Raw genomic sequence first — 26,246 nt, forward strand, 5'->3', positions numbered from 1 at the left:
GCACAGATATTTTGAGAGTGTGAAATTGTTAATAAAACGGCTGCTGCCGTTTGCTAGAACATTTTATGCTTTATACAGCCTCAATGTGATATGCAGACACGAAGATTTAAATTAAGCAATAAATTATAATATTTACTAAAGTCCCTCTGAATAGTTATGTAATCTACTAAAATATTCTAGAAAATTAAAAATAAAATTTCTAAATTCTGCCAGCATACATTTCATTGACGAAGACGCTATTCACATTGCTATTATGAACACGCCTACCAAGAAAGCGCTGCTACTTTTCATATTACCCCTTTATGGGGTCAGCCTTTTTAAATCAATGTAACTAGTATATTTTATGTTGTTTTATGGCAGTTAATCTTCACAGAATATTTTTCTGAATGCAATGTCAACGCTCGCCAAACGTCAAATGTTCAGGTAGTAATGGGTGCGTCGCCCTATAACGTGTAGGTAAAAGGCTCACTTCTTAATATAACAACTTACTTTAAAAGCTGAGAAAACAATAACGAGTTTAAATACAATGCAAAGAATGCCTTTTAAGCGGGACCCCGAGCAACTTAAAACTTCTGGAATATAACACTTTACATCTGGAATACGCAGACATGTATTGTGATGCAATCCCAGAAGGAAGTCTCGGAAGCCGATTTCCTTTCACGAGGGAAACGTTGGAAAATGAATGATTGTCAAAGCAGTTGCCAAATCGTATACGCCCTTAACTTCATTACTGACCAATGAACTCTAAGTGGGCGGGAGTAGTTCAAGTTTGTGGCTTTTTCCTATTTTTGTAGCGCTTTCAAGCTGGAAGAGGAAAGGGGAAGTTTTAGGGTGGATAACTGGATCACGCCTGGTAAAAGACAGAGAGGAGAGTAGGCGAGGCGAGGAAAAGTGGTGAGTTTCGTGCATGGAAGCATGAAAAGAAGTCCCCTGGTTGCTGGAAAACAAACATCGTTGCCCGGCGTATTAGTGACGAAGAGGCTCTCGCGCTCTTGTGTGTTCGAAAACGTGGAGTAAGTTCTACTTGTCTGGATTCGTGAGCTGTTGGCGTCTGGCTTTTTTTAAGCAATTTAACTCTTGTTCCTGGGTTGGCTCTTCGTTGCTTATGATTTTTTTTCCATGAATAAATACAAACTCCAAAGTGCGAGTTGAAATGATGCTTTGATTTCACCAATGTTTGCATTGTGTTTCAGATTTTTTTCAAGCTTGTGCGCCAAAAATGTTAACTTAGACACATTGGAATGTTGGACTTCACTATCCTTTTTTTAGTATCTTATGGTACGCTTGTTAAATGGCACATTGGTCTGTAAACAGTTTTGTTAAATTGTTTTGGCATTAAAAGTTAACGTGTTTAACTTTGTAGTGCTTGATTATGCAAATACCGCATCTCTAGAAGAGTGGGTTAGTTATGATCGGAAGTGCCTGCGTTTCAGATTTCTGTCTGTTAGTAAATAACCAAATCATTTATTCCGTCTGGTTATTGTCACTATTATGTTTGAGAAAAGTCACATTGAGGAAACGATGAATAAAGGAGAACAATTTCGTAGCGAGTTTAAATGTTAAATCCTTCCCTGTATGTACATTTATATATTTTTAATGTAGGTTTTAAGACTAATATTAAAAGTGATATCGGAATGCATTGCCAAATAGTAATGTGGTATCAGCTACCCAGCAGACAGATCCCGCTGGATAAAACCCGTAGTATGGGGCAAGTTTAGCAGCAAGGTTTATTCCTAAATAAATAATGAACATTCAAAAAAGGTGACACGCCTTGGTGAGTTTACGCGTGTGTTTCTGGGTGGGGATCGTGTACTTGGAAAAATCTCGTATTTGGTACTTTTATTGGTTTCTTTTTTAACACTTCTTTACAAAGTCGATTGTTAATGAACTGACCCGATCTGAACGTTCATTTATTTGAATAATGATGTAAACCATGCCAGTTGTCAGTTAGTGTGTACATGTGCATAAATCTGCCCAGCCAGTTCGTCAGTCTTTTATATCTAGCGTCTTTACAGGTAGCTCATTCGCAAGGTTGTTTATGTAGCACACATACAACGTCACTACAAGGTCTGCAATTATTTAGCATTTGATAAACTTTTTTTTTTTTTGTGGAAGTTTTTAAATGTCGGTTTTAAAAATTGAGTTTTTTATTTTCTCGGGATTTAAATTCTGTTGTGAAAACTATAGAAAACGTGGACTTGATGATACTACTTCTATTAAAGTACGTCTTGGATTTATATTTAATACTGACGTCTTTTCAAATTTTGCAATGGTGTTGTCTTCACAAAATCTTTATTTAAAACCGTCAGTAGGGGGTGCTTTATGTCAGAACATTTCTCTGCCGTTTTTTTACAGTACAACGCAGTAATCGCTTATATGAGTTCATTAAGGTGCTCATTAAATCTCCGTTATATGTTTGTATATTAAATGCTACGTAGATTTCCCAAATTCTAAAGAGATGAGAGGTAATGCATGTTACATGGTAGATCTGCCTGGGGTAGAATGTGGATGGGAGTCAGTTTTCACTCTTTCCATTTTAGAAAATGAGTGAGTGGGAACTTTGAGAACATAATGCAGAAGTAGGACCTGGAAATTGAGCAACCATAATTTTGGATTTTTTTTTATTTTAAATTTTAAAATCATGCAATCTAGACCAATTAAAGCATATAGAATATAATATTGAGATTACTTTTAGCTAAAAGTTTTTCGCAAAATCTCATTTCCATGTCGGATCTTTTGGGGGGCTTCGGGGTAGGTTTTGGGTCTGAGAGACTGTCCCAGCTGCATTAGCCTTGAGGCAGGAATCAACTGTAGTTATGTGCCTGACCCACCTTGGAGTGCAGTTATTCATCCTGGGCACATTCAGAGTTGTCAGCCTAATGTCAGTGCAATGTTTTGATTTCCATTTGTAAGGTGCTCTTTCAAGGATTAAAAATTATTCTACCACGAAAAAGCATTCTGCCATGGTTCACTTTGGTAGAGAACTTGGCTTTGATGTCATTAAGATTATTCTACACTATATTAGTCACTCTTTCCCAATGTGACTTGCAAGATCAGGATACATTTCAATTGATTACATGTATACTTCATAATTGATTAGATATATACAAGTTTAATAACTGGCTCACAGGCAGGTTTAATTGCTTGCTGAAGGTGACACAGTGAGATGGAAGCATTGATCAAATGCATTGTTGGTGGTTAATGTGTGATGCCATTAACACTACATAGCCCAGCCAGTCTTGGATCCCAGCTATCCGTGTAACAGGTGGCAGTACATACAACTATACTAAAAAGGTGTAGTAAAAAATATTTCTCTCAGTCCTAGGAGAGTATTTTCAATATATTGTCGCTATTCCCCATAATCAAATTAAATATATTTGTTGGTAGGCCTGTAAGTTTAGAAAGATGCTGTAACGGTGCAGTCAGATGTAAACATATAAATTATATCAGATGTAAAAAGTATCAGTTATACAATACAACACCTGAGCTATGAACTGAAATGTTTTGCACTTCACAAATTGTACAGTTCAGACCCCTTCATGTTTAGTATTTTTATTTTTATGCAGCAAAATATATTTCCATAAACCCACTTTTCCTTCATACCATTACTACTTTGTCTTGTAAGTTGGTAGCACAATTATGCTTTTAAGTGATTCAGATTAGCAGTAAGCATAATTATTGCCAAGTGATCATTCATTTTAAAGTTCTAAATTGGCAGCAGGTTTCTTTTTGTTTAATTTTTCTGTCTTGTAAACAGGTTGTAGGCATCTGTCTGCTACTGAGTTTGTTGACACATGCATGGTTCAAAGGCCAAATAAGTATACACTGAAGGACACAGAAGTGCATGGTTTTTATTTGCTGAGGAATTTGCTTTTCTTCTGTTTAAGTTTTAAAAAATGCTTCATTCTCCAGAGACAGTCTATCAGATAACAAAGAATGAAAATTGTTTTAAGCTTCTTCATAAGGTAATTTTAAAGTAGAGCACTTGTTTTCTAGTTTGATTAAATATATCAAGTTATGCAAAACATCCTTTATGTCTAATTTAATGATTTTGGCTACAGAACAAATTAGCAGTAATTATGGGTATTTTTTTTTCTTTCCCCCTAGGGTGCTCATTACTGCTTTTTAAGAGGTTGTGGGGGAGGAAAAAAGTGTTTTGCAAATATAGGTTGAAAAGTTTTCATTTCTACTGAAAATATTTGGAATTGAATTAAACTTTACTGTTAGCATCCTTATTTGGAATTTGAACTTTAGTAGTTTGTTTGAATGTTACGAAGTATACATTGTCAAAGCAAAACTTTTTTTATTTTCAAGTAATGTTTTAAAATGTATCATGTGACACATTGTTTTGGCAGACATTGTTAACTATAACAGGTAATCCTGATAAAGACTAAATTGAGCATTAGTTCTAGTGAAGGTATCAAAAGTCTTTATTAGTTATAGAGTTTAGCTTATTTAGATACGTGGAAAGGCACTTTTTAGAAACCGAGTTATTCTATGCTTTTTTTCGGGGGATGATAACAAAGTTTGGGATCTGACATATTAATAGAAATGCCAGTAAAGCAAAATTTTATTTTTTAACATGATTCCATAAAAAACATTTCTCTGACACTCAAAATGTTTTGTCGTGCTTATGCAACTACACCTTTGTACCTGAGTTGCTGTTTATCATTGGCACTGTGCGTGCCAAAGTAGTCCTTTAAATTGGGAAACAGGATGGTAGTTACTTGGGGCAGGGGGTGAGGAAATAGGATGAGTGTGGCATCCATATCAGTCTACAGAATCTTCCATATATCTGTTCGTACACTGTTTTGGTGAAATCGACCAGAACAGTTAAAGTTGAATTTATTAGATAAAAATAGTTATGACTACTTTTAAATATTAAATGCATAATACATTTTGAAATTATCTTTAATAGGCTAGTGAAACACTGACCTTACACAATAGAATTTCCTCAATTGTTTATTATGTTTAAGTATGTATTTGTGGATTAGTGAACAGATGGACTATGGTGTTACAGATAAAGTTACAATCTTCATGGGTAGTAACAGAAAAAAGAACTAGGCCTAAATAGTAACATGAGTGCTTTCTGGCTTTACTAAACTGCGTCTCCCTCAAATGTTAAATTTGTGTGAACTTGGCCTTTTATTTCTTGTTCAGTAATAGAAGGCTTATTTCCTTGCAGGTCAAAACGTATATAAGATGTAGCTCAGTTGTTAACATTGCTTCCTCTCATGCCTGATGTCCGGGTTTGAAATCTTGTGCACTATTTGCTGTCTGTTTACACACTTTTTTAAAAATTTTTTATTAATTTTATTGTAATCATTCCATACAAATAGATCAATTTATAACAAAAAAAAAAAAATTAAACCCTAATTGTTTACACACTTTTATTAGCTTGGTATGAAGTTTTCTTCCATATCTTAAATAGGTGAGTTTTAAGTTAATTGGTGGTGCTAAATTGACCCCATGTGATGGTGTACATGGATCCTGGGACAGACTGGCACAGAGTCCACGATCAGTTTCAGTATTCCAGCCTTTACTGCTGGGTAGGATCTTCCGTCTTGAAAATTTCTATTGTGTTTTTTAATCATGTGGTATAATATTTGTGGCATTAGACATAGTCTTTTTTTGTAGGAGGTGTGTCATGGCTTCTGTTAAAGGATGTCACTTCAGACTGCCAGATTGTAAGACCATTTCCTACTCCTTGATTATTATGTGATATTAAGTGAGTTTTAAACCTCTCTTAATTGTAATAATAAATCTCTGCAGTGTCTTCTCTAATGTTTAGATAAATTCTTTTAGAATTGTTTGTTGTACAGAGTTTATAGTAAGTTGATGAGTGATGCTTATAGAAAAATACTACATAATGAAAAAGTCTCTTAAAGTTTGTTATTTTAGAAATTCTGTAAAGTAGGGTTGCTTTGTTTTTAAGGTACAGTATCTCGCATGAGTGAGCAGGTGTTTGGTATTGCATATGTGTAAGCTCATAATTGGGGGAAATTTAGCAATAAGAGTAGCATTTCATTTAAATTTTCCTGCTTTATATGGACTACAGTGGGATACCTAACTGAAATGTGTCATTCTTATAATCCCATAAAATTTCCATTGATGTTGCAAACCTGACCCATAAACAAATTTTCTTGCTTAATGATTGTGCTATAATGTAGCGTGGTGACTGTAAGAAAGTATAATACATTTTGTAAAAATGCCCTGTACTGATATTATTCTTGATGTCCTGCACCCTTCAAGAAAAAGCACACATACTTAGCCTTTTACTCTAATTGGAATTTATTCCAACAGGCACATATTTATAAAAAATAAAGAAAGAAAATATTTTACTTTAAAATATTGGTTTACATGACAGCTTCCATGTTCTTAGAAATAACATTGTGCTTGTAGTTAGAATGTAATATGTTTCGCCTAAAAAATTCTCATTTGCCAGTATGCATCAACTATATTCAGAATATGTTACATTATATAATTATTTAGTTACCTAGCATATCTTTTCTCAATGTGGGTTACAAATGCTGTTTGGAAATCCAAGGGTTGCAGTTACATTTCTTTAGTATAAACTGGCCCTGCATTTGGTGTTGACCTCAATTTTATATTAAAGTGAGATTAAGAGAATATCTGTTCAATAGCAACCTTGCCATCCATTTACACTATGTAGTGTTAACCTTTTTGCTTTAAAATCATTTATAAAAATTAAGTTGTGAATATCAGTCAGTGTAGTTCTGTTCACCATATGGTCTGTGTATATGAATGGTACAAGTATTGTACTTTTGCTGTGTAAGTTAACATGTTACAGTAATTAATTTTAACTGTGTATAATATGAACTATTGAGTTCTAGGAGCTTTGGCTGATCTTGAGGTTTCAAGCTCATAATTTTCTTAAACTCCTTAGTAGAGTGGGCTGTTGTCTTTACATGAAAATTCTCAGAACATACTTCTCATTAACAGGCAAAAGGAATAAGGAAATTTTATAAATGTAGCAGAAACCCACTTGTATTGAATAGGAGCTGTCCCACTGCCACTTGTCAGATTCTCTTTGTGTCCTTAGAATTACTACTTACCTGGGGACTATCTTTGAATATGATATTTTGTCGGCCATGAGCTTCTAATTGTAGCAACACCAAAACTAGGTATTTAAACATTATTTATATTTACTATTAGGAAATGAAGCAGAAGTCCCTAGTCATTAGGATGTATGACTCTGTAGAGATGTTTACATTTTTGTTGCTTTCTAACTATGGTTAGGCGTAATAATATAATGTAATTTCCATGGGCAGCTTTTGCAGAAAAAAATATTTCATGCATGTCCAGTGGTGCATACAGTAGTAACGACTGAGGAATCCCTGGATATCCAAGGTGTGCACAGTATTTTAAATAGTCATTTGCTTAATGAAGTAATGGGAATGTATTTGTTTGCTGTCAGTGTTCCACATCTAAATGTGGTTTTCCTAATGAAAATGTTTTGTATATTTAGAAACTACTTGCAGATCAGAATTTGTTTAGGGAAGTTGAATGGTACAAATAGATCTCTTTTCTTAAACCGCTTTTTTTAATTGGTTGATTTTGTAAATTGAATCAGGTGTTTCCTGAATCCTGTACCCCTATAGCTCCCAAGGAATCAAAAAAAGTGATTTTTTTTATCCTGCTACAACATAAAACCACATTAAGTTGCATCTGCATTACTAAATTACATCCTGTACTGCAAAGTACTGTCTGATTCAGTGTTCCTGTAGGTTGAACAAGGGCAGTTGAGCAAGTGTATGAGATATACTGCATATGTGTTTGTGGTTAGTAAGATAGTGGTGTGCCTTGGGATGATCTTGGTTACAAAAAGTGTGCCATTACAGGAAAAAAAGGTCGGGGAAACATTTATCTAGACAATAGTATGAGGTTATTTTTTTGTTGGAGTTGTGGCTCTGAGGCTAGGGACTTATGATGGCAATCAGAAGGTTGCTGGTTCGAATCCTGTAAATGCCAGAAATCATTCCACTCTGTTGGGCCCTTGAGCAAGACCCTTAACCTGCAATTGCTCCATCCTGGGTATGACGTTAGCCTGCAAGCAGGTCCTCCAACTTGCAGGGAAAACATGGGGTTGGTTTCAGGATTGGCACTCCAGCCACTATTTTTCATTTTTCTTTTTTAGGTGGTTTGTTGTGTAGTGGGTGTTGCAACACACTGCATGCTCCCAGCCTCTCCTCTCTCTCCTCTTACTGAAATTGCTCAATTTAATCAGACAGTAATTGAGGGAATTTCAGGCCTGAAGGAAAGGAGCGCAAAATGTATATTCAAGGAAATATAGGTATTCTGATCGTAAATGCAGAACAAGATGTAGATTGGACATTTCCTGTTTGTGTAGTATAAGATAGGATTGGGGGTGAGTTATCTTTTAAGATGTGGGGGTCTGTGAATCTTAGTGAGAATTTGTGCCCAGGTGAGGTAAGTGGAAAACCTGCATAGCACTGGGAAGACTGGCAGCAAGTGTAAAAAATAAAATTACAGTGGGAATGACTCCATGAGGGTGGTAACTGGGATGCAAGACTTCAGAAATATCAGAGGACTAGTGATGGTATGATGTGGATTTATGGAATACACCAGAACAGGGCCAAGGACTGGGCAGTCTATTATCTATAGAGACAGAATAAGATTTGGATTGGATTTATGCTATGGATGTCTTATAGGACAGACGGAAGTGCACAATATACAAAGGTTATGGAGGTGGGGGTGTGAACGTTCTGGTGTGGGTTTTGGCAGAATGGGGAATTTGGGAAATTGGCTGAGGATTGGGCAATTTAGAGACAGTTGTAGTATAAAATTTGGATGGCAGCTGCACCAGTTCCTTTCCACATCTATAGGGTAGGTTATGGGAAGAATAAGGAGACTGTGGATGTCATGGACGTTTTGGAACACTGTAGAAATTGGAAAGCTGGCATCAGATTGGGCAGCATGGTTGACAAGATATAATACATTTTAGCGTGGCTTTGTCCTATGGGTCTGGTACTTGACAGGCCAAGATATGCATCGACACTATCGTGAGGATCGCGGGAGCATGTGCAATGATTAGATAGATATGACTATATAATAGATAGAAGTGAAAGACACTTTATTATGTAGGCCGATGTGAAAGACGCTACATAATAGATAAGTGCTGCTTCAGTTTGTTCCAAAAAAAAAAAAAAAAAACTGCACCATTGCCCAAATTTTTTTTCACCAGCCGCCACTGGAGGTAATGTGTACAGTACATAGTTTTACAAGTGGAACTTCTTGTGAAAAGCATCCAGACAGACTTTGGAAAAGAGAGAGAAGACTGGAATATTGGCTTATACATTAAAAAAGTGAAGCAAAAAGTTCTTTTCATTTTACAGTTTTTAGGAACAGTACTTATTTTGAACTTGGATCAGAAAGTATTTGAAATATTGTCTATTAAAACTAACATTCCTTTTCTAGGTTTGAACAGTGAGTGAGCTTATGTTCTGAAGAGCAGTTCACATTTTTATTTAGATAAACAATAGATGATGATTTTATCCTCTTTGCATTGCAACCAATAGCTTTGTTACCTTAAATGTGTATATTTTACATGTAAACTTGTTATGCATAGTAGCTTGTATCTTCTTGATAAACATGAACATTTTATTAGAATTGTGACTTGAGATTGTGACAAGCATTTTATTTTCGTTTGTTATACTAGCTGGCCCCCACAGCTCCGCCCACATAATAGTGAAACAGGTCAAACTTTAAAAATAAATACTTTTTTTTTTTTTTTAAATGTCATTTATATTGAGAAGAATTTATATTGATAGCTTTCATATCCAAGGACCTCTTGACATGCAATACGTTTGGTTTTACTATCAGAGCGAGGACATATAGGTTTCTTGGGGAAATAACATGGGAGAAAGTGACATAAAGCTGACCATGTGTGAAGGATGGTGAGCTAAGATCAACCCCTGCCAACTTGAGTGTCTGTCCCTGGGCCTTGTTAATTGAAATTGCAATGCAAAGCTTCATCGGAACTGTAATCTCTCTTGAATTGAAAAAGCATGTCCATCGTGATTAGAGGAATGTGAGGGATTAAAACCCTCTCGTCAATGCCATATCAGACCAACTCAGAGACTGGCGTGTAGACTGATGAAGTGATTGTCAGAGAAATAGGTGTTGAGTGCTTAAAGTGGTATGATACAGTGTAGAGCATTAAGAATGCCTGTTGTAGAAATTTAAACTTTGATAGGTTTATATTGCATGAGCTTTCCCTCCCCCATTGCTGTAAAAGAGGCCAGTTTTATTTCCTTGAGGAATTATTGTTGGATTTGTTGGTTTACTGCCTGTGAAAAGTATCAGCATCTAAGTTTCTAAAAACTCTTGTTGAGCTATTTTCTAGCTGTCACATATTCATACTTCACATAGGCAGAATGTCAAAAAGAGAATTGCAAGAGTCTAACAAAGATGTGATAAAAGCATGACAGTACTTCAGCAACCAATCCGAGGGTTAAGCGCTCACTCTGGCCTTCTTTCATAGATGGTAAAATAACGTTTTGGCTGCAGCGGACATGAGATTCTAAAGCCAGACAACTGGCAAGCATGACTGCAATGTTCTTCACACAGGAACAATTATTTATTTTTTAAAGTGCCAAAGTATAATGAGAAAGAATAAAGGTTGTTGAGCTAACCAGGGGCCTCATGCTTAACACCGTGCATAGAATTCACACTAAAACATGGCATACGGACAAGAGTCGAAATGTGCGTATGCACAAAAAAGTTCAGATGCAGAAAACCATGAGTAAGCCTATTTCTACGTACTTCCGCCACATAAATTCCGGTCTGCATGAAATGTAATGCTCGTGTACGCGCCTCCCACCCTTCCCAGACTCCTCCCAGAATTACGCCTGTTTGAATATGCAAATCAAAATAAATATTTCCTTATGTTCAGTGTTCTGTGAAAAGACAATGGCAAAAGCACAGGGGGAAAAAAGAATATCGGCGAATGCCAAGTGGACGCAAGGAAAAAGTACTATTTATTGGTTTAAGCAGTTGTATAAACAACAAAAGGAAGTTGATTGAAAGTTCAAGTTCAGAAAGTCGCACAGTGCCCGAAATAAAAAAAGAAGCTATCAGATATCAAAGTCACCGTGAAAAGGCAAGTTGTAGCCCACCATCTGAGTGTCATATGGAAGCTTATTAGGGTACAGAGAAAAGAAGAAAAATAGGGACACAGTGGGGAAAAAAAAGCTCAATGTCAACATCAATCTTGAAATTTCCACTTTAATCAGTTTATTTTGTCATTAAAGTAGAACGTCAAACTTAATCTTAAAATCTTTTAATTTACTAGTTTCTCAAATCCCATTGTAACTAAAGTAGCACGTTAAATGCTTTGTATTATGTGTGTTCTTCTATACTCTCTGTGTGTGAATCACTACTTGTTTCTTAAATGGGCTTTCTCTTACGCCGACAGGACACAGAATATATTACATTCATGATATTACAGCTCTCTGAACAATTTAAATACTAATATGTATACTTGATATCATTTTCATGATGAAATGAATTAAAGCATGTTATTAAACATAGGGCCACAGTGGCGCAGGAGTAGTGATGAGCTGGTGCCCGGTCCAGAGATTGTTCCTGCCTACTGCAAGATGCATGCTGCGCCATGCGTGACCCTCGATGAAATAATTTATTGCAGCAGTACTGTCTCTTTCAAACGTACTAACCCAAAATTTCTCTCCTTCCTTTTTCTTTCTCTAAGTAACCATTCACCACACAATCGCCAGTTTGTTGCTACCACTGTCCACCATGTCCACACGTTTAATAACAGTATACATTATAGAAGTGAAATTTTAAATTTATCTGTATAATGTAATGCATATACTTTACTGCATTTCATCTGAAAAATGATATTAAGAGCTCCAAGAAGATAGCGCCTGGAAATCTAAATTGACTTGGAAGCCAGTCGTCATCATCTGTAAATATGTGTTCTCTTCTATTGAATTGATTTGAATTTCTTTGTTATTGAATGGTACAATGTGATTCAATATGCAAATCCTCCATAAACTTATTTTCCTATAAAATGGTAAAATAACAAAAACAACAATAATAGTAATACAATAAAAAAAACAATGAAAATATACAATATGAAAGCTTAAGTGGCTCAGGTTGTACAATATTACAACTATCACAGGTTTACAGTGAGGTGATTGTACTTATAAGTGCAAACAGTTCTACTGGGAGCACTTGATAGACTGATGGAGTGCGTTTATATCTCTTGGGATGAAATCGCGAGGTTTGTGCAAGAAAGTTCAAATAGACTGTACACATGGCTGAGGCTGCATGTGCTAAAAGCTGTACCCCAATAATTCTGTCCGCTCTTGACACAATCTGTGATAGAACTTTCTGGTCAGCTGCTGTAGAGCTATGATTCCACACTGTGGTACAGTGGGTTAAAATACTCAGTGGTGCACTGAGAGTAACAACGCTAAACCAGCTATAGTATTTGGAATAGTTTGGCCATTCTGTGCACCATTATATGGTTAGAGGTTGATTACAATCAGATGCCTTAAACTAAAAAACAATATGCGATTAATGTCAGTGTATTTGATAAAGCCGTGTCAGGGATGTGAATCTAAAAAATTAAAGGGAAGCCACCCAGGAACAGTAACACTGCTTTGACGCTGGGTGCTGCCAGTTTCCAAAACCGAGCCGAAAACATGCATATGTGATCATGGAAACAGGCGTACGCACTGTTTATACATGAGGCCCCATGTGATTCTGTAAGAAATAGTTTAGTTTTGTGTATTTGTTGAATTTTAGGAAATTTGCAAGTGTACAGACACTAAAGTTATCCTTCCAGGCAGTCGGTGTTTCCATGGCAGATGTGCATCTAGGAGAGATATTCAGGTAATTAGTCTGAAGACAAATAAGTATAAGGCAGAGCTTTATCGGGTGAATTAAGTGGCTACGAGGCAGCATTTATAGTTAAATGTGGGCAGGGGGATGTGGGGGAGGAACCCTATTAGGGGTGGGCGGTATGACCAAAATTCTATATAACGGTATTTTTCTAAATTATCCCGGTTTCACGGTATTCAACGGTATTTTTTTCCTCATGCATGAGTGGATGTTAACCACATTTTCCACTGCAATTACTGGATAAGAATAACCTATTCCACTGTCAAAAGTATTGTACATTGTACAAAAAAAACATTTTAATGTGCACACAAGTATTAATACAGGTTTACATTGCCCCATAAAGTGATAGTTTTCAAGGGGGTGGCACTAATGGAGAAGGTATCACATTGCATGACAGATGCAGTCAAAATATAGAACCTTTTTATTGAACAAATTTTGCAAAAACTTAAACTATAATTTTGACAACATATTTTCAACCATACAAAGAGGCATTTAGACTTAGTAAAATATCCAGAAGTGCTTGTCAAAAGTTGTACTGCACTGAATATGTCTTAGAAAAGGAATAAATAGTAAATATTTTTTGTAAACCAATTACACTTTCTGTTAATGTTAACAATCTCTGTCCACTGACACGTTAAAGTGACTTTTTAAACAACTTTATCATCATTAAACTGCATAATATTTAAACTAATAAATAATAACAATAAATAAATAATAGTATTATTACTGATAGTTGCACCATTACTTCAAGACTTCAAGCCCAGGTGCATTACATAGTATTCACCAAATTAAAATAAAATAAAACAAGTGCAACTTGGTGATGACATCTTTACCAACTGAACCATCATTTAGGCAAACTGCATTAATATGGACCTTGCTTCAAGCTAAGCTATTATGCATAAATAATAAACCTGCAACTTGCATTTATAATGCTATTTGTGGTATAGCCCTACGGAATCGTATTAGGGCCACGGTGAAGAAAAAAACAATATGCACACAGGGAAGAAAAAAACAAACTATATGTCGAGAATAAAGTCAACATTTCCACTTTATTCTCGCCATTTATGTTGAGATTAAAGTCAACATTTCCACTTTATTCTCGCTGTTTATGTTGAGATTAAAGTCGACATTTTCACTTTATTCTCATAGTTTACTTCATAATTAAAGTAGAATGTCGTAAAATAAACTTCCTAAAATCAATGTTTAATTTACTAGATTTTGTCAAACCCCGTCATAAATTAATGCAGCACATTAAATGCTTTGTGTTGCATTCCCCGACCCAGTTGTTAATCACTACACTTCTTAAACTGACTTCCTCCGCACTAAGAGGAGACGGCGATCACCATACAGAACCCATTCACTTCATGATATTCCTGCTTTCTGAAAATTTAGAATGCTAAGATAAATACTTTATCATTTTCATGATGAAATGCATTAAAGCAGGTATTAAACATGCACGGTAGTGAGGCGGTAGTGCTGCTCCCTCGCAGTAAGGGGTCCCCAGGTGTATGTTCAGTGTAGAGAACTTTATGGCAGGTGTGATGAGGCTCCAAAAAACTGGATGTATGAATGGGTATCGCACAAGTTTAACTTAAATATTGTGTAAATGTTGGGTTTGTGATCTGGTGGTCGAAGACACGAACACAGAATTCAATGCATGTTCTTCTGAGCGGGCTTTCTTTATTGCACGCGTGCTGTCTCTATCTGACGTACCAAAACCCCAGTTCCTATCCTTCCTTTTTCTTTCTCCACATAACCAATCACCACACGATAAACGTCTTTGTGAAATTAAAACTAGTTATAAACTTAGCCCACGGAGTGTTCAGAACTTTAAAAATATCTTCGTTATACATGTTTAATTATGCCATCCATTCAGGGTTGCGCCCATCCCTGAATGAGTCGCCAGTACATCGCAGGGTGAATACGAGCAAAACATACACTAGCAGGGTCAATATAGCATAACAAAACCCCACATCCTATATGACTTTGAAAGGAAACTGAAGCATGCCGAGTAAACCCACCAGAAAAACATGCAAATGCAAGGCAGGGTACATCCGAGGCAGCAGTGCAACCTCCACGCCGCTGTGCCTCCACATGATTAATGCATGCTTTAATGCATTTCACCATGAAAATTATATCAAGTATTTATCTTAGCATTCTAAATGTTCAGAGAGCAGGAATATCATGAAGTGAATGTATTCTGTGTGGCGATCGCTGCTGGCGCCTCCTCTTAGTGCAAGAGGAAGTCAGTTTAAGAAGCTCGGGGAACACTTAACACAAAGCATTTAATGTGCTATATAACTTATGATGGAGTTTGAGAAAATCTAGTAAATTAAATATTCATTTTATGATGAAGTTTAGTTTACGATGTTCTACTTTAATGACAAATTTCGAGAATAAAGTCAGCATGTCGACTTTAATCTTGACATAAACGGCAAGAATAAAATAGATATGTCGAGAATAAAGTCAACATGTCATCACACTATTATACAGTACCCAGGTAAATTACACTGTATTGAAAACAAATAAAACAAGTACAACTTGGCTTGCAGTATTATCCAGTAGTATAGAAACAGTATTTACACATTTGAACATAATGGGCGACATCCGACCTTTTAAAACCAAAGTATCTCCAGAAAACGGACGTGATTCCTTTTTTTCGGCAAAAGTTCTTCAGTGTCATTATGTTCAACTTTATCGTCAGCTTCAGTTTCGGAATGTTCTCTGTCAATTTTCACCGCGCAATACCTACACTACCACTACCTATTTAGTGGAGTAGCAGTGAAAAAGAGCCCCTGTGCAACAAATCTGTGTTTAGTGGTGTAGCAGTGAAAAAGGTCCCCACTTGAACAGTTTCATGCTGCGCCACGTTCCAAATGTCGTTTAGGCAATTTAAACTGGTGTTGCGGTATAAGAAAAATCCATATCATAAAAAAAATAAAAAACGGTTTTCGGTATGAACCGGTATACCGCCCAGCACTAAACCCTATTATAGAATCTTGATGAATCCAACATGGACACGGCGGCAGGGGCATTAATGCAGCTAGAAAGCTAACAGGACAGCCAAGAGAAGCAGGTTTCTGTGTGTTCTGCATAATTCTTCAGATGTTTCACAAGAATATTGTGAGCAACAGTACAAAAGCAGTGGTAAGATCAAAGAACAGTAGGATAGAACAACTGTTAACTTTGGAGATACTGTAAAGCATGTGTGTCAGAGTTTTAGACAAAGTTTTGCTCTTGTTTCAAAGCAGGAGAGAGAAGGGTTTGGAGTAGCTTCTTCAATACTGTAACGGCTGTTTTATATATATATGCTCATACACACACATACTACACACACTAAATAGCAACATATGTATGTATAATGTACTCAATCCAAACCTTTCAAAATTATTTTTCATGCCAGTCCATGAAACAATTCCTGTTTACCACTAGACAGAGAAACCTTATATCTTGTACAACAGATTGGAATTTTAGTGCTGCAATTGACACATCTCCTACATTGTGGGGCAACTGCAAAATAAGTTTAGTGTGTTTCCATTTATTCATTTATTTTGTTGTTTTTTTTTTTTTTTTGCATTTCATGTCCGAAATAAACTAAATGCAGACCTGTACTTAAAATGTGACATGAATATGAAGCAGTCTTTTGACAGTGAATAACATTTTTTAGTAAACTCTACGATTTATAGTGTGCCCTCTGCTGAGAGAGAGAAAGAGAAACAAATAGGGAGAGTTAAGACGTTTGTTTATATAAGAAACTTTCCTGGTTCATTGCAGATCTCACAACCGCACTTGTTTATACATGGGCATTGTATGAATGCATGCTAGGCTGATTGGCAAATCTTTGGGATGTGAGAGGTAAACTAGAGTATCTGAAGAAAAGCTGGCACAGGTTTTAATAAGTATAGGTCAAATTCTGTTATAGCGAATAGCGAAGTATTGAAATTTTCAGAATACTGTAATGAATACTTTTTGTTGCCCCAAACAAACGTTTATGCAACATCATGTTAAACGAATTCAATTTTATCGAAATGTAAATTTCAGTGCAGTGAACTTTTTTTTTTCCCCCCACCAACAATGGCCACCGAAGATGATAATATTATGAAAAAAATACTTAATGCCATGCCTATACTTTCTGTGCTGAGTGTTGGGAACCCTGCCACAGGCTGTGTCCAAGAACGAGACAGTCTGTTGCAATATTTCTGGTCTTGGGCAGTTTTGGCGAGGCTCGGAAAGAGTCTAGATGCAACATCATACACATAGCCAAATTCTGAGTATAGTATATGTATTTTCCTTATATTTATTATAATGAAATTTCTGTTATAACAATATTTTTATGGTCCCATGAGTTTTGTTACAATGGAATTCCATGTCTATTAATAGAAATTTGAAGTCCTTGACAAAGGAAGAAAGACCCCAACTAGTTGGTGCACAATCAATGTTTTACAAACCTTAGTAATTGGGGTGCAGCAACTTCATTTTTATGGAACATTTTGAGGACAGGCATTCTGACATTTTCAAAGAATTCATAAACTTTAGAAGTCATTGACCTTATTAGAAAATTATTGACCAATTCTCTTAAAATATTGCATTGTAGGAAAATAACAGATTAGCAACTCTCAATACAGCCATCTCTGTGATTTTTGCCATGGGTTGCTGATGAAGCAAAAATCATTTGCCATCTTCCTGCAACTGTATGCTTGTGTACTTAGATGCATAGAGACTGTAGATAGAATACTGGCTCTACAACATAAAACTTAAAATATCTGCAACAAACGCAATCTGCTGTAGTCTAGTAGTAGGCGGTAGTACATTTATATCTTTATTTCTGTATCAGTCACATTTTTTTCTGTTCATATTCCTTACAGAAATGGGGCTGGGATCTTAACCCAGTGGTTAAGGAGCTATAAAGCAGCTAAGTCTGCACGGTTTCCTTTTTTTAACTACTTAATTACTGTACTTTTAAGTGACGAGTTATTTACAAACAGACTGAGAAGGAAGTATTATTCTGTTTACATATTAGTAATGGCTAAGAACATTTGTCAGGTGCCGAGTGTTGTTGATTTTATACTGTTGTATTTGTTGGATATATTTGTTCCAGGGTGTTTTCAATACTGCAAACACAAAACTCATTCATATTTTAAGAGTTCTATGACTGTTTTTTATTAAATCAGTACTCAGAGGGGAAAAAATCAAAATGGAAATATTGAAAATTAATAAATTTTGGTTATCTTATAATACGGAGAGATAAAGTCCTAAAAGCAAATCTATTTCTTGAAAGCACACTTTGTAATAATTGTGTTGACATCTGAATTTAATTTCAAATTCTAACTATACTTAATATATTCAGTACTATTTTTTTAAGTCTGGTTTCTGCTGTATTGTTGATCTAAAGTATACGTGGAGAAATTTCACTCCAAATATACTCCGAATCAGACTCACTTTTATTCATCAGTAAGTCAATATATAGGAATTTAACTTGGTAGCTTTGGAGCTGTTTATATACACAACATCACATACAAATAACATAAGTTAAACAATGTATATAATAAACAGTTGCTCATTGTTTTTAGAAGACACGTCTCAACACTGGGTTATAGGATATGTATTTTTCAAGTCAAAGTTATTTCTTGACAATCATGGCATATATTAGTTTGCCACATGAAATTGTGTTCAGAAGTGAAGCATATGTTATATATATTTTAAAAATGAACTAGCCTGCTGTTGCATTTTATAATTGAGCTTATGGATACTGTGGTCCCATTATAAAGAAAATCCTTAAAAGCTACCTAATGCGTCCATTTTTTTTAAGCCAAAAATGTTAGAGTATTGATATGCAACTTGACATTACACACATATTGCAAAACAGCTTATCAATTTTGTTTTAAGAAGCTAAAAAGCAAAAAAGCAAATTGTTGTTGTCAGAATCAGACGTTTTTAAAGGAGACCATCCGTGTGTTCCTCTTCACCAAGTTCATCTTCCTCTGCTACACCATTTCAGCCTCTGGGTGACTGTCCTTGCTGCAGCCTGCAGAATAGAAAGTAAGTACTTGGCACCAGAGGTGTGAGTTTGCCTCAGAAAGTCATCACCAAGCACCATTTCTGATATTACTGAATGTTGCTGTCTCAGTTCTGTAGATCGCTAGATGATAATAACTGAAAAAAGTCACATAATGGCTTATATTCTTTCACTATATGGAAGCTTTTTATTTTTCAACTAGATTTATATTGGGTGTATGTGCTTGTTGAGTAGGCATTTAGTATGTAATTAAGTGACAAGAACTGTACAGACTATTATAGACAAACGTACATCTATCCGTCCATGTTTCTAACCCACATATCCAGGGCAGGGTCATGGGGCAACAGGGGCCTATAACAGAAAGAATTGGACACAAGGCAGGAACAACACCTGGACAGGGCACCAGCCCACCTCAGGGCAATCACACACGCACGCACACACACACACACGCACGCACACACTCACTAGGGACAATTTAGCAACACCAATTCACCTATGTTTAACTGGGTTGAAGTGTAGTAAGTTTAGTACAGATGTTTTAACATTGGCAGAATGTTAAGCACAGAACTCTCATTCCTTCCTCACAGTGCCAAGTTCTGTATGGATTCTGCAAGTTCTCCCTGTAGATTGGCATTGGTGTCTGTAAATTTACACAGTCAAAAACATTGTGTTGAATTCTTTTATTCGTCTTCAGAGTGATTAATAAATAAAAAAAAAAAGTTTATGGTGCTTTAACAGCTCTATTGTACACTGTGCCGTTCTAATTTTCTGAGATTTATTATGTGTACAAAGTACAATGAAACTCGTATGTTTTTTTCTCACTGTTGCCACTCACCAAACATCTTGCTCCATAGGTTATGTAAAATAAGGACGGAGAATGTAAAGGGCCGTGGGCATGGATTAGGTTGGCATTGGGTTGTCATAACTCTATTCACAACAGCCGCTGCAATAGGGTTATGCGGTATACTGGTACTGGAAAAGTATAGAAAAGCCCAAATTTTAAAATGATACAGTATCAGCATTTTGGGATTTTCTATACCAGAAGTAAATGTCAACTTTCCTTTCATTTTCTCCCCCTCACTGTTGTAGTTGTGGTAAAACGTCCCTTTTGCAGACTTCAGGAAATGAAACTACATACTCCAACTCGATCGGAACTTCATGTGGGACACCCTCAAGTTTTGACGCAATCTGGACTTTACAGGGGTGGTGGTCCCTAGGCCCGTTATTACTTTCTGGCTATCAAAGGGAAAGCAGTGTTGTTTCATAGCATACCAGGGAGGCTGCAGTAAGATGCAGGGGTGGGTTTGGAGTTGTCTGTTATTTGCTTTGGAATTATTTTGGTACAGGTACTGAGGTCTGAAAAGTGATGTTGATACCAAAGTCAAAAGTGTTAGTACCAATCCAACACTGCTGTACAAGCAGACAAAAAAAGCAAGAAACATATTGTTACCTTGAGATAATAGCACCCTGAATCTTTGATGCAAAAATTATTTCTAGTTTCCTGTCTTTATCACAAGGATATCTCAAACAGAGAAGGCATGTTTTCTTAAATAAAAAACAGTCATTTTGAGGTGGATGTATTCGTTACGTTTTTAGGCTTTACTTTATAATGGGACCCTGGTGTCTAGAAGCTCCATTATAAAACACAATAGCAGGGTATTTATTTAAAAAAGTACAATATATTTCATTTTTGAATGCAGTTTCATGTGGCAGACTAGTAATACTATGATTTCACAGAAATAACTTTCACTTGAAAAATACTGAACTGAACCTTTAAGTGATCAAAAATAAAAATGGGGGTGATTGTAGAGACACTGCATAGGTGTTTTGACTAGATATGGAAAGCATTGCTTTTCACCAAATGACCACGATGGACCAAATTGCTGTCTAATGTTTGTCAGATTTCCATGTTGTTATTTTTACTTTTAATACAGGAAGGTTTCCATAGTTAAAATGACCATTTTCTTCTCCTGTTATGTTAAAGTACTGGTTTTTACAGTAAAATGATTCAGGAAATATTTTAGTCCATGGTTTAGATACTTTATTATGCATATGGAATGAATGCAGTTTATTTTTAGTTGTATGGGTTTTGCACAGGGAATGAAAACATGAGCTAGGAGGAATGTTGATGAAAATAACAGAATGTTTAAAATTGTATGGTTAATGTGTGCAAAAAATGCATGTCTAGGGTCATATTCATCTGGGATTAGAAACTGAGAGAGAAAATTTGTTGGCAGCGAACATTAAGACTTGTCAAGTATTTTGGCCTCAATGATCAAGACAGGAATGCAACTTCCTGCCACCCTTCCCCCATTTTAGTTTAGTAGCAAGGGTGTGTAGTGCATTCATTCTTAGAGTGAGATTTAACAGAAATGCCATTTTTGCTGTTTCAGCACTAATTTTAAAACCGTCCTTTGAGATAGATCATTTAATTTCAGTAAGAGTAGGCTAAAGCAAACTTTTGTGGGGAAAGAGAAGCAGATTTTATGAATAACTAGTAGTCTATCAAGCTGTTTAGCATTTTTAGGAGATGACCCAAATTATGTGGCTTGAAATTAGTTTATGAAATTGTAAGGAAAATTCACCCCAAAATTTAACACCAAGGGGGAAGAGTAGGCGTTATGGGGTCAAAACCCCACAGTTTTAAGATGACTTTGATATTAATATTTCAGGAATTTTTTAATTTCATAAATTATTCTTTCTGATGTTTGCCTACTTAAATTTTCATAAACTGGATAAAAAAAGTTACATTAGTCATTCAAATAATTGGTTATTTCTGCTATTTTTACTTTAAATAAATAAATCGTTTGAAAATAAAGCTATCACAATATATTAACAGGCTGATGTACTTCTAGTGAAATCTCAGCCGGCTTAGTCACTTCCGTTGTGATTTTTTTTTTTAGTGGCAAGAATGTCAGAGAAGAAGAAGTTTTACGTTTGATCGTACAGATAGCTCTACAGCTGAACGTTGTTGTGTACCTTTATGTCGAGCTTACAACAAAGTACTTAGCTTTCATACATTTCCCTCTGATGCAGAAACCCAATCTAAATGGATCATCACTATCCAGAGAGAGAGAGCTTTATGGTTAGTCCCCATACCCGAGTTTGTAGCTGTTTATAGTATAGTATTTTCACAAGCCAGGATCTGAGACAGATCGCAACTGTTGAAGAGGAGTGCAGTTCCTGCATTGTTTGATTTGAGTGGAACAATTTCTCCGTTTCACTTTCAAGACCTGGGGCCTCATGTATAACGGCGTGCATAGAACTCACACTATAACATGGCGTAAGCACAAAAGCGGGAATGTGCGTATGCACAGAAAAATCCAGATGCAGGAATCTGTATGTACGCAAACTTCCACGTTCTTCCGCTACATAAATCCCAATCAGCGTGAAAAGTAACGCACGTGCACACGCCTTCTGTCCCGCCCCAACTCCTCCCAGAATTACGCCTCTTTGAATATGCAAATCAATATAAATAGCCTTCTGTGAAAAGACAATGGGAAAAGCACGGGGGAAAATATAAGAATTTCAGCGAATACCAAGTGGAGGCAAAGGAAAAACATACTATTTGTTAGTTTAAACAGTGGTATAATCAACAAAAGGAAATTGATCGAGTGACAGTGTCAGAGAAACTCGAAAGCTCAAGTTCAGAAAGTCGCACAGTGCCCGAAATAAAAAAGAAGTCACATATCAAAGTCGCCGTGAAAAGGCAAGTCGTAGCCCACCGTCTGAGTGCCATATTAAAGCTTATTAGGGTACAGACAAAAAAAAATAGGCACACAGTGGGGAAAAAAGCACAAAATATCAACTTTAATCTCGAAATTTCCACTTTAATCACATAGTTTATTTTGCCATTAAAGTAGAACATCATAAACTTCATCTTAAAATCGTTTAATTTACTAGTTTCTCAAATCCCATTGTAACTAAAGTAGCACGTTAAATGCTTTGTTCTGTATTTGATGTTCTTTGTGCTCTATGTGTGTGAATCACTACCTGCTTCTTAAACGGGCTTTCTCTTTCTCCGACAGGACACAGAATCCATTACATTTGTGATATTACAGCTCTCTGAATAATTAAAATACTGAGATGTATACGTGATATCTTTTTCATGATGATAGGAATGAAAGCATGTTATTAAACATGGGAACACGGGGGCACAGTGCTTGTTCGTGTCTCACGCAAGAGGCTTGCTGCGCAATGCGCGACCTTCGATGAAATAATTTATTACAGAAGTACTGTCTCTTTCAAACGTTCTAACCTCCAATTCCTGTCCTTACTTTTCTTTCTCCAAATACCCAATCGTCACACAATCAGCTCTGTAATAGACGTGAAGCCATTTGTAAGCTTAGAATGCCGATTCTTCAAAACTTTTAAGGAACATTGAAATATCTTCGTAGTACATGTTTAATTATTCTATCCGTCTATCCTTCCAGTGTTGCATCAGCACCAGCAAGAAAACAATGCAATGCAGGAACAATCCCTGAACTAGCTAGTGCTGCGGCACCGTGTCCTCACATGTTTAATTATTAACAATACAGGTTATTTAAATGAAGTTAAAGTTTTATGTGTATAATATAATCAACATATTTTGCTGCATTTCATCTTAAAAATGATATCACCATCATATGTAAATACGCGCTTTATAAAGTGGCGCAGGTTGTGCAATATTATAACTGTAGTGCAAGTTTACAGTGAGGTGATTGCACTTATAAGTACAAACAGCTCTACAAGGAGCACTTGATGGACTGACTGAGTGCGTTTATAGTTCTTGGGATGAAACTTTTTCTAAACTGCGAAGTCCGTACAGGAAAGTCTCAAGTGTTTTGCCGTGGCTGAGGCAGCGTCTGCTTCATGCTGTATACCGATAATTCTCTTTCCAATCAGCTGCTGCTGTGATTTCTCACTCAGATACAGTGATATAAATACTCTGAGTAGTGCAGTGAGAGTAATATGGAAAAAGATGATCCGCTGTGGCAACCCTTAACGGGAGCAGCTGAAAGAAGAAGAAGAAGAAGATGCAGTGAGAGTAACAATGCTAAAGCAGTTATGGTATTTGGAATACTATGGCTATTCCCTGGACCATTATATTGCTGCAGGTTAATTACAATCACATGCATTACACTAATAAACAATATGCAGTTAGTTTCAGTGTATTTATAAAGCCGCGTCAGGAATGTGGATCTAAGAAAGAAAGGGTAACCACACAGGAACAGTAGCACTGCTTTGATGCTGGGTGCCGCCAGTCTGCAAAACCGAGTGGAGAAATTGCCACGCCAGGGTATGAGGTACCGTGGAAATGTGCGTGGCTTTACGCCAAGTTTAAGTTTTATACATCGCGATTTGAGCATGTAAACGTTCATACGCAACATTTCTGTGCGTACGCACCGTTTATACATGAGGCTCCTGGAGTTTGGGTGAAGAGAAAGTGAGCAACAGAGTATAATACACTGGATAAGGAGGAGGATGATAAAATCCTCAAGGACCACGACTACACTTCAGCTCCAGATCTAGCAGTTGTCGACTTAGCGCTTGATGAAAACATGTCTGTTAAACGCGAGATTCTTCAGTTGAAGAAACAAATTGAGACCCTTACAATGAAGCAGCGGTTTGGCATTCACTGTTTTGCTAGCTCAGACAGAGACATTCGTTTTTTTTAGTAAGTCCAACAAACTCGTATTATGTATTAAGCTTGCATACATATTCACCCAGCCTTGAATAAAATTTAATGACAAATAAAAACCTGGTGCAGATGCTGTGCTGATCTGGCAACAGGAACCCGTGAAGTCAGCAGCAGTGGGCAGAGTTAGTGAGGCAACTTCAGACAAACAAGACTGAAAGTACTGCTGTAGATCTGTGGTGTGTGAGGAAATTAGTTTTGACTTTACTTACTGCTTACATGTCATTTTATATAGCGCTTTAAACAAGTATTGTCACAAAGCAGCTTTAAAAATTTTATGTTACATTAAAAACAACAAATCTTATATATAGCATACAGCACACCGCAGTCAGAAGCACCTTCACAAGCTGCAACTGGTTAAAGCACATGCTTCTTAACCAGGCAGAAGTAATGGCTTTATAACTAACTTTCTGTGCAGTTTGCGAAGTATTTGTGCAACATATTTGAGTGATTTAATTCACTTATTTTCATGTACGTCTGTATCATTTCCTGCTTGTTGTTTTGTTCCCCGGTTTCCCCAGATAAACTCCAGTGTTTCTGCTCCATTATTTGCCTACCCTGCCTGTACTCTGATAGATTGGCTTTGAATCTCTACCAGTGTTTTTCAACTGCCAGTGCGGCAAAAATTTCTTGCTGGTCTGTGAAGGAGTTATCGCTGCATATACACTTGGATCATGTTGCAGAGTGGAGCAGGGCAGCGCTGCCTGGGACGACAAGTATAGATGGCAGTGTGTAGGGAGCTATGTAGGGGGGCAGGTCCATTCTTTTGAGGATAGTACATTGTTTTGCTAGTATTGTGTCAGCTCGCCTGTTGACAACACATGCATATTGTTTGAAAATACTTCGTGATATTTCAGAAAGAAATTTATTTCATGTGTCATCTATGTATATAAAATCCCTATGTGCGTTCAGGTGTCCGTGTGTGGGTGTCTTCTGGTGAAGTGCGCATGTGCGGGGCACGGTGCCATGCGCGATATTACTGTCAGAGAAAGCTAGAGGCGTTTTACGGAAATACAAACCAGTATTACTGCGAGAGGAAATTAAAGGTACACAATACAGTGACGCATATTACAGCCACATACAAGCCAGTATTACTGTCAGAGGAGATTAAAGGCATATTACCGACGCGCACGCCTGTATTACCGCCAGAGAAAATTAAAGGTATATTACGGACGTGCGGACGTATATTACGGACGTACAAGACGGTATTCTTCAATAAGGGCGCGCACAAAAAGGCGAGCCTCAAAAGGGGCGACCTCAATTGGGCGCAGCGAATAAAGGCACGCGTAAATAAAGATCTGCACCTTTGTTGCTCTTCACGTATTCCAGAGCCATTTGAACTAAATTATCTACGAACGCCTTTATTCGCCGCGCTCAATTGAGGTCGCACTTTTGAAGCTCACCTTTTTGTGCGCGCCCTTATTGAATAGAGCCGTACAAGACAGTATTACTGTCACAGAAAATTAGACACACAATACACGGCGGCAGCCCACGAAGAACGGTCAGCTCAGCAAGTAAACATCAACAAAAGAAAGGCTGAAAGAAAGAAAAATACGACCAACAAAAAGAATGAGGTCAAAGTCCCTTGCCATGTAATATAGACTGTTCCTACTAATGTTTATGCACTACTGTTCTAGCGCCCGT

General features: G+C 36.7%; 1 protein-coding gene across 16 annotated transcripts in view; it reads left to right on the forward strand.

Moving 5' to 3' along the window:
- The first annotated feature begins 741 nt into the window (after positions 1–741).
- The window catches only part of LOC114662240 (plastin-3), a 132,519-nt gene continuing 107,014 nt past the window's right edge, over positions 742–26,246 (forward strand). For 9 of the 16 annotated variants that reach the window (XM_051935442.1, XM_051935458.1, XM_051935456.1 and 6 more), the window contains exon 1: positions 742–1,013. The gene's annotated coding sequence lies outside the window, so the exon portion shown is untranslated. The remainder of the gene's footprint in view (positions 1,014–26,246) is intronic. The other 7 variants (XM_051935444.1, XM_051935443.1, XM_051935447.1 and 4 more) reach the window with 2 other exon arrangements.

Source organism: Erpetoichthys calabaricus, chromosome 12, assembly GCF_900747795.2.
Source record: "Erpetoichthys calabaricus chromosome 12, fErpCal1.3, whole genome shotgun sequence".
Taxonomy (NCBI): Eukaryota; Metazoa; Chordata; class Cladistia; order Polypteriformes; family Polypteridae; genus Erpetoichthys; species Erpetoichthys calabaricus.